This window comes from Ischnura elegans, chromosome 8, assembly GCF_921293095.1.
Source record: "Ischnura elegans chromosome 8, ioIscEleg1.1, whole genome shotgun sequence".
NCBI lineage: Eukaryota > Metazoa > Arthropoda > Insecta > Odonata > Coenagrionidae > Ischnura > Ischnura elegans.
In genome coordinates, this window is record NC_060253.1 from 16,227,784 (window position 1) to 16,236,957 (window position 9,174).

The 9,174-nt window shown below is 41.9% G+C and overlaps 1 protein-coding gene across 1 annotated transcript in view; it reads right to left on the reverse strand.

Moving 5' to 3' along the window:
- Positions 1-5,492, reverse strand: part of LOC124163225 — a 794,093-nt gene extending 788,601 nt beyond the window's left edge. Inside the window, exon 1 of the mRNA XM_046539977.1 lies at positions 5,330-5,492. The gene's annotated coding sequence lies outside the window, so the exon portion shown is untranslated. The remainder of the gene's footprint in view (positions 1-5,329) is intronic.
- Between the last annotated feature and the right edge of the window lie 3,682 nt (positions 5,493-9,174).

The following is a 9,174-nucleotide window of genomic DNA, read 5'->3' on the forward strand; positions in this document are numbered from 1 at the left end:
AGTCGCTCACATGCTTTAAGCGGTAATTGTCGGCGGAGCATTTAAACTGCGCTCGGCACAAAATGTACGAATTTTGCCGTTGAAAAGGCAAATTTGCGTAAAAATATCATGAAATTCCAGTCACCGCATCTATGTCGCATTTATTTGCGCACATCGCATTTATATCGCATTTATCGCATTTGCGATTTGCGATCACGCATCTCTAACAATCATCTATCCGCAGAATGGTTTGACGCAGCTCTCCACTCAATTCTTCTATCGGCTAATCTTTTATCATATCATACAATTCTTCTCATTTACATCCTTAATCACCTGCTCTCTGTACTTCATATGAGGCCTACCTTAACCGTTCTTCCCCTCCGTTTGTCCTTCTACGATGATTTTCATTAGATCCTCGTGTGTCATGATGTCGTTGATAACATTATCCCGCCTTCTATTCAAGGTTATCCAAATATTTTTCTTCTCTCCCTCCCTTTTCAGAACTTTCGCGTCACTCACTCGGACTATACACTTGACCTTCACCTTTCTTCAATAACACCGCATTTCTAAAGCTTCCAACCTTGATTTCTCCGATACTGCCATCATCCAGGCTTACAAATCAGGTGATCACTCTCTCTCAGCTGGTGATATCTGTCCCTAGCAGGAATGGCAAGTGAAACGAAACGAAAATGTTTCGTTTCTTCCCTGAGGGAAACGAAAATACGAGGCCTACGAAACTTCACTCCCGGGAACGAAACTAAACTAATCGAAACTCCGCTGCTCATAGTTAAGTTTCGACCCCAGAAGTTGAGTGGAGGGGGAAAAGAGGGAATAGTTTCGACCCATTACGTTTGACATACGTATAGACAGGTTAAAGCGAGCTTAAAAACCGAATGGCCAGTTTGCATTCACTGTTCTCCTGTTAGTGGTAAAAATATGAGTGCCCCATGTATCCAATGGCGGAAGGCCGAACCTCTATCTCATTCGATCATACTTCGTACTCGGTGTGTGAGTCGAAACTAAACTGTTCGAAGGTGAAGCATGTGGTCCCTCCGGTGCGAAACATTATCTTCGTTTCGTTTCGTCCCAGCGTTTTAGTTTAGTTTCCACCCGAAGTACTTTTGACTCCGATTTCGTTTCGACCCTGAGTTTATCTCCCCGGGTTTAAATCCATTTCGCTTATACATTTTGCTCCCAGGAACGAAACAATTGAAATTTTACTGGTTTAGACTTTCGTTTAGTTTAGACTGCCGTCCCTAGGAGTAATTTTCTAACATCCTCAGGCATAAGATGATAAGGTACGGGTGCTGCATCTCCAGCCCGATAGCCGATAGAAAATAAATCCAACGAAACGTCTACCGGCATAAAAATATTATCTCAGGTTGCAGCTCGAGAAAAGATTTATCATTTGAGGTCAAAAATTAATAAGGGTCTCATTTACATACCCTGTAAATTTAAAGATGACAGCACGCGTAATAAACAAGTAATAAATCACGGTGAAAGATCATTCGAGCAAGTTTTATCCTCAAAATAATTATCCCGCCGTCCCGAATGACACCCATCCGCATAAATTTAAGGCCTGCCTCCCAGATGTCATGGTAGTTGAAAAAGCCCGACCACAAGAAAAACCAAACGTCAATGTAAGTCGAAAAAATTTTTAGCCCTGAAAAATATTTTTCGATTAACTTTGACAATCATCTACAGGGACGAGATAGCGGGCCTTATTTCAGAACGATACTCAAGTCTTGATTATGACTCGAACTCAACGCGGTTGCCGCGTTGTTATTATGAGGACACAATCGAGAACAAACTCAAATTAAGTCAGCAAATTCCAAGATGTTCGCCGCTATAGCCTCGCGTTTTTAAAATGAAATATCTTTCATAATAATACTTCCAAGAGTGATATTGTACTCCAGAAATGCTAGTTTTCGATGTGCGAGAGATAAACAATGAAAATAATATGTATAGGTAGATGCAATATTATGTAAATTTTACCACAGACTATCTAGCTCAAGTGAGTTGGGAAGTAGGTAGTTTCTATGAATACGAACTCCAACTCAAACGCAACTTGAGTCTCAGATCTGAAACGCCGAAGTAGAGCGAGGACTCCACATTGAGATAGGTTCTGGAATACGACCCACAGTGTTAATTAACCTGCTGACGAATAGGTTAACATAAAGAGTAGACTATAGGAGTACAGGCAGGTACTCAGCCAATCCACCGGCGCGGCGCGAGTTAATACTTTTTCTCCTCCCCGTAAATGATTGCCCAAGTCAATCGAAAAATTTGTTACGGAAATACGTATTATTTTTTCAGACTGAGAGAGTGAGAAGTCAACGGGTATAATGTATTTTATTTCTAAACAGAGTTAGGTACGGAAATTGATGAAAGAAATATACAAAAACTCGGTGGCGAAGGGATACGACTGAGCCTATGTTCTGTGCTGAGTGGAAAATCAAATGCACTGCTAAATATTTAGATTATGTCGTCTGTTTTCTATACTAAATTTCTGCACCTACCACTGTTTCAAAATGAATATCACTTGTACACTTAGTCTTCTCACCCCCTCAATTACTCCCATGATATATATTTGAAAAGGATTATAACCAGTGCTGTAGTAGGAAAAAAAATTTAGGCGATACCTACTCACCAAAAATTCCAACAGCTGAACATGTATTATACATACGGCCTCAAAGGTATTTTAAGCGGTACGCTTATAACGAGTTTGGATTTTAGGGGGTACGCCGTACCGGCCCAACCACACCACTGATTATAGCGATGGAATTCGAAGGCGTCTTGTTTCGGGATGGGACAAACCTTTTCAAAGACAAAGTCTTCGCGGGAAATCAGCCGGGTAAGGACGGACATTGCTGCCAACGTTTCACTGGCCTTCTCTGCCATCGTCTTCAGGGCGAATGATGGACATGGCTAGTGCCGGGCTTATATACCCATTTGGGGCGGTCAAATCGTCTGTGATTGGTCAGTTTTTTTAGGTTTCTTTCCTCCTCTCAGCTTACTAATCATTGAAACAAGGATGTCAGAACACAAACGGTGCATTAGGCTTGGATACCCAGAGAAATCTGCCGCAGCCGACCACTGCATTAAAAACAATCATACCATCAAGTTCAATGAAACAAAATCCTCTGCAAGGCAAAGGGATATTGGGACCGTCTTACAAAAGAAGCTATCGAAATACGAATCACAAATAATAAAACGGACGCGGGTTTCACCCTCAGCAAATCGTGGAATCCCATGATAAAAAGAATGAGTAAGCTGTGAGGAGGAAATAAACCTAAAAAAACTGACCAATCACAGACGACTTGACCTCCCCAACGGTGTATATAAGCCCGGCAATAAGACAGAGAAGGCCGATGAAACGTTGGCAGCAATGTCCATCCTTACCTGGCTCATTTCCCGTGAAGACTTTGTTAACAGCATTCGCCGGGAAAGCACCAAACCCTTCTTCTATTCAAAGACCTTCGCTCTATTAAAATGCTGGGTATCCATTCAACACTTTCGACGGTTGCGAGGGAAACGCCGCTAAACGCCCCCACCCCCTCCACTTGGTGACCTTCCCTCTCCATAACCCTCCCCCACCTCGTCGCCCTCGAGCGAGTGGGAGGGGCGGAGGGTGGCGAATGAATCGAATCGACGACTAGGAAGATCAGCTGGGGTGTCGCCTGGCAAGGAGAAGGGTCCAGCCACCGAATGTTGAACCCAATCCTAAAAGAGGGGTGGGTCGGAAGAAAGCCGGTACTGTGGGGAGAGAGAGGTGTTACCCATGGCAACAATTTTCCGCCTCTTTCCCTGAGCCGGTTGGCAGGACGGAATCCCAAAAATTAACCGAAACACCTCTCCATCACAGAAAGAGAGGGAGAGTACTCAATACCGCGAAGTTCCTCCTTTTTCGCGCGGTTAAAATATTTTGGAGGGAAAAGACGTTTTGAGGATCCATGGAGCCCTTGCTTGGGGACTACAACCGTGCGATGAACACTATAATTTCACGGATAACGCACAAAAATGAGCTTAGATAAGCTTGTGAGGTATAAAACTCGAAATCTGGTCTGTCGGGGGGAGGGTTGGGGAGTTGTTACCCATGGCAACAATATCCCGGCCTTTACCCCGAGCCCGTTGGCACGACGGAATTCCAAAATTTACCGAAATACCTCTCCATAACAGAGAAGGAGAGAGAGGAGTTTAAATCGCAAGTAGCCTCCTTTTCCGTAAATGGTAAAATATTTTGGAGGGAAATAAATGCGTCTGAGAACCCGTGGTGCACGTTATTCCGGACTGCAATCGGACGGTGATCACTATCTTTCAAGGATAACGTACAGAAATATGCAAAGATAAGCTTGTGAGATACATAGATCGCACCTCGTCTGTCGGGGGAATGTCGGGGTGGTGTTACCCATGGCAACAATGTTTCGGCTTTTTCCTCCGGCCGGTTGGCATGGCGAAATCCCGGAATAAACCGAAACATCAGCGAGAGAGTGAAAGTTGGTGATCATGAATTTCCTCCATTATCGAGGAGAAGATATTTCGTCGCGAAAAAGGTGTTAAAGAGAGCCCATTCCAAACATAAATGCGGATTTAGAGACTGCCGCCCGGCGGAGATCACCATAAACACTTCCTCGATTGGGTGGGATAGATCGGCGAAAGAAAAAGACCTTAGAAATGAGGATAAGTGCGTGCAATAGATCGACGGGAAAAAACCAAGCACGTACTAGAATAAACTCAGTATTTCACTCAATTTTAAAGATATTAGCATAGACGATTCGAAACACGCAAACCGGCGAACGCCCCTAAAAAATAATGGGCACACTCTCCATCCACGCTGGGATTTAAAAAATATATTTTAAAGACAAACACTGCGAACGAGATGAAAAAAACATATTCCAATCTCGAGCCACCATACCGAATGCAAGAAGAAATAAGTAACCTGTAAAAAAAATCTAACTCGCCCCACACCTGACACACTGCATACCATGTTTCACTGCAAGAATTTGATCGTCCAGAATTTTAATTGGGCACCACATTTTTCCCGGATAATGTTTTAAACAAAAATAATCACGAATAAGCGTGGGAGATAGAAAATTTTCACCTCGCAATGGCTGCTGGAATATAAATAAAAATCACCATCCACACAAAAATAAGATTGGGCGGTCGAGTTTTTAACGTGGGCGTCAAAAATTACCATTCTCCCACGTGAAGCAATTCCGACGCTGTCGACATGCGTGCGGTCACGAACGAAGCAGGGGGTAGGAGGTGCGCGAAAAAGGATCACAGCTGACTGACGGGGAGGGCCCGAGTTACCACCAATATTTCAGAAAACATATCGACTAAGGCCTACCTTGGTGCTGTGCAGAGTAGTTGCATGGCAGGGTCGAATATTGGTGTGTGTATGGAGGCTTCAAAGGCGTCCCAGCAAATGGAGACGGCGATAAAAATTCAAAAACGCAATATTTTTAAAGCCCACTTCCGGTTGTAGGTATAGCGGACTGGGGATCAAGAGGAATACATGCATCCGCCGTCTCCGAATTACGATGCTCGACTGTTTTACCCCGAAACTTCTCGGAGCCGGCGTTGTTGTCGCGCGCCGTCATCGATTTTCCGCTGGAAGAGAAGGTGAGATAGAGGAGTCGACGTGAGACACTGACCTACGAACACATCGGGAATGACGGGGGAGCTTTCAGCAGTTGTTATATCCAGAGGCGGGTTGCCTAGGTACCGAGGAAAAGGAGTGATTAATCTATGTAAACGTAACTCAGTAAATGAAACTGATTGTTAGTGGTGGAAGCTTTGTATTGCAAATTATACGTATTTTATGGGTCCCCCTTAAGATAGATTTGTAATTAGCTTCAAGTTCCTCGTGACGAATTCTAGTTGAATCTGCTAGCCCCTGAAACAGATATCACAATAAACAGCTGGCAGAAAATGGAGCCAGCAAAATCTATTTTATTTATGCATCAATTAAATTCGTTATTCGCTTCAAGTTCCCAATTATATATTCTAGTTGAATCGGCTTTCGCCTAGAACAGATGTCACGATAAACAGCTGGCAGATAATGAAATCGAACACCTTTTTAGTATGCTAAAAATATTAGGTACTCTATCAACAATGATTTAAACCATAAATTGCTACGTCCATTAAAATAAAGAAATGTCCCTCATTAAAGTGATATGGTATTTGGAAGGGGCGAGCGAAACTTTTGGACGTTTAAGCCATGAGGGAACGGTACGGAAGGAAGGGTGGAGAGAAACCCGGCGTCGGTATCAGGTTGCTCTCAACGACAGGCGTCAAGGCTCTATTTAACGTCCCATTCGACGGACGGAGTGCTCAACTCGAAGTGCTGTCCACAAAATACTCGGTCAGTCCTTGAAAAATCTCTGCCACTGCTGGGATTTGAACTCATACCCACCGTCCCTCATTAATTTCCATGATGATGAGGGACACGGAACAGGATTGGAATAAAAAATTACCCCTTGATGGATGCAAACAGCATAGCAAAAATGTTAATTTGAATTGGAGATCACTACTTTCGCAAAAACCATCCAATGTCCCTCGTAGATAACTCCAATTGAACCCTGTATTGACACTAAAACAGTTTTGACCAAATATATCCGGCAGAAAATGGAACCAAATCCCCTTTTCGGCTTTCTTTTAGCATGCATCCAAGAGGTAACTTTTCAGTTCCACTTTCTGTCTGATTTTTTTCATCAAATATGGCTTTTAGTTAAAAATATTCATCTAGAATGATAACCTCTATCATTGCTTAAAACTAGAAACTAAAGGAGCCGTTAGGCAGAGTAAAAGTAACTCTATTAAATTCGTGGTTATCTTCAAAGTTCCCAATGAAAAATTCCCCTCTTCCCCCAGAATTGATATTACAAGAAACCTTGCAGAAAATCAATGGGAGTGAAGTGCATAGGATTAATTAAATCCATAGTCATTAGAAACTTTCCAAACAAAATTTCTAGACGAATCCACTGAACTTAAAGCCAAATTTGATGAGAAAAATCAGACAGAAAGTGGAACTGAAAAGCTACCCCTTGGATGCATGCTAAAAGCATGGCAAACATGATTGATTTGAACTGATATCACTACATTCTGGAAAAAAACATGGAAAGTCCCCCAACAAAAACTCTAATTGAATCCCCATTCCCCTAAAATACATGTGGCATAAATTGGGAGAGAAAATATCCCTCTTACATGTCAACTAAAGGCAGAGCAAGAAAAACTTCTTCAGAAAGTAAATGGCTGAATCCAGTAAAGACTCAAGAAAGTTCCAGATGAAAAATGCTAACTGAATCAATTTACCTCAAAAGAAGAATTAGCAAAAAAATATTTAAACTCGATGGTTTCAGGCTTAACTTTGTGAAAATCCATTGTAAACAATTAAAAAGGTATGGTACTTTTTAATTGTTTAAAAAAATATTTATTTAAAAATTGTAGCAAGTGGTTGCTACAATAATGAAACTGTCCAAAATATAGCACCCAATATTGGTTTGAACTGGAAATTAACACACCCAGTAAAAACCAATACAAATCCCTGATGAAAAATTCCGGTGGAATAAATTTTGTCTCTAAAATGTATCTTATTGCGTATAGGAAAACATGGTAGCCTATATGAGCCTGAAAGAGCATTTGGCTGCTGATTTATGGGTCCTCAGTTCAAATCCTGAATGAAGCTTTCAGACACCCCCAAATGAAAATCTTCAAAGTGTAGGGTGGCACAGAGAAAGTAACTGACCCACCTACGTTATGTGTGTGAAGTTCACATATCTATGGCCTAGTCAAATGTGAGCTCTACCCTCACCTAACACGACCAGCATTGGAGTTGAATCACTGACTGAGTGAGGGAATGTATATCACACAAAAATTGGAATAGAAAAGTTACCCCTTGTATAAGTGAAGTATAAAGGAGGTGATCCACTCAGACTTGAAATTGGAATTCATCAAACCCTTGCAAAGCAGGAGTTGGTGATTTAAGCTAACAGCCAGTGTGGGAAAGAAGCAAGAAATATTTTCCCTTCTAGCCAGGCCAAGTGTCTCGTAAGGAGAGAACCCTTATTATCCTAGGAAGGGCCTATATGTGGGCACTTGTCATAGGCACAATGGCAGTGTGCAGTGGGTATGAAACACTGGGAAATGGGCAGTGGAATAGAATTCGAGGAGGCACCCCATGCCGTGAGGGCTGGCCCCTGAGAGTTAAGCCCCTTAGCGATCCTAACACTAAAGGAAAGTGCCTAAGTGCAAGATATCTGGGTAGCTATAAAAATTTTGGAAAATTGCTGCAGATAATCAAGCAATGGTTAAATGTTTATTTACGTTTAACTGCAGTCAGCATTCAAAATCTTCAAAAACATTCCCACAATTTAAGGATAAAAATAAAATGGCAAATGGAAGGCATAGGAAGATTTAGGGGGGGCACGTGCCCCTCACCCCCCATAGACGCTTAAAAAATAGACAAGATTTTTAATACAGCTATCATTACGTTGGCATGGACGTACCCAGCGAGGGGAAGGGGGGGGGGGGAGAGCTGCCTGCCCCTAGAAGCAAAAATTACAAAAGTCTCTAAGTAAATCAGTGCTGAATTGAAACGAAAGTATTCAACAAATTTTCTTTAAACCCACGAAAAATGATATGTATTAGTATAAGATATGTAACTAAAATAAAACTATATTTTCAAGGAAATAATCCCATAAACTAATGTCACAACTTGGCTTGCCACCCCCTAGATCATAGCTTGCCCATCCTCTAGACCATGGCTTGCCCCCCCTTGTTATGATCCTGGGTATGCCTTTGTACGATCCTTTTATTTTATTTATTACAGAGCCTCAGTCATTTAATTTAACGTCAACAACTTTCATATGGAAATAAAGAATATTTTCTACAGTAATTGCCGTATTTTGCTTTTAATCTCAAATATGAGAAGACCAGTCGGACCCTGGTGCCCCCCCACACAAAAATCCTGGATCCGCCCCTGATTGAGGAGAAGGATTGCTTACATTAGAAATTATCAATTTTCCTCATTCAGGCATTTGTTCTCTCATAACAATAAAATGGAAAAATTGATAACACTGCCACCCACTTTTCAAGAATAGGTGACGTCATACGAGTTATGGCTCATTTACTGGTACAAGGAGAATATTTTATTGATGGAAGGAATCACTCACATGGGAGTAAACACAAATG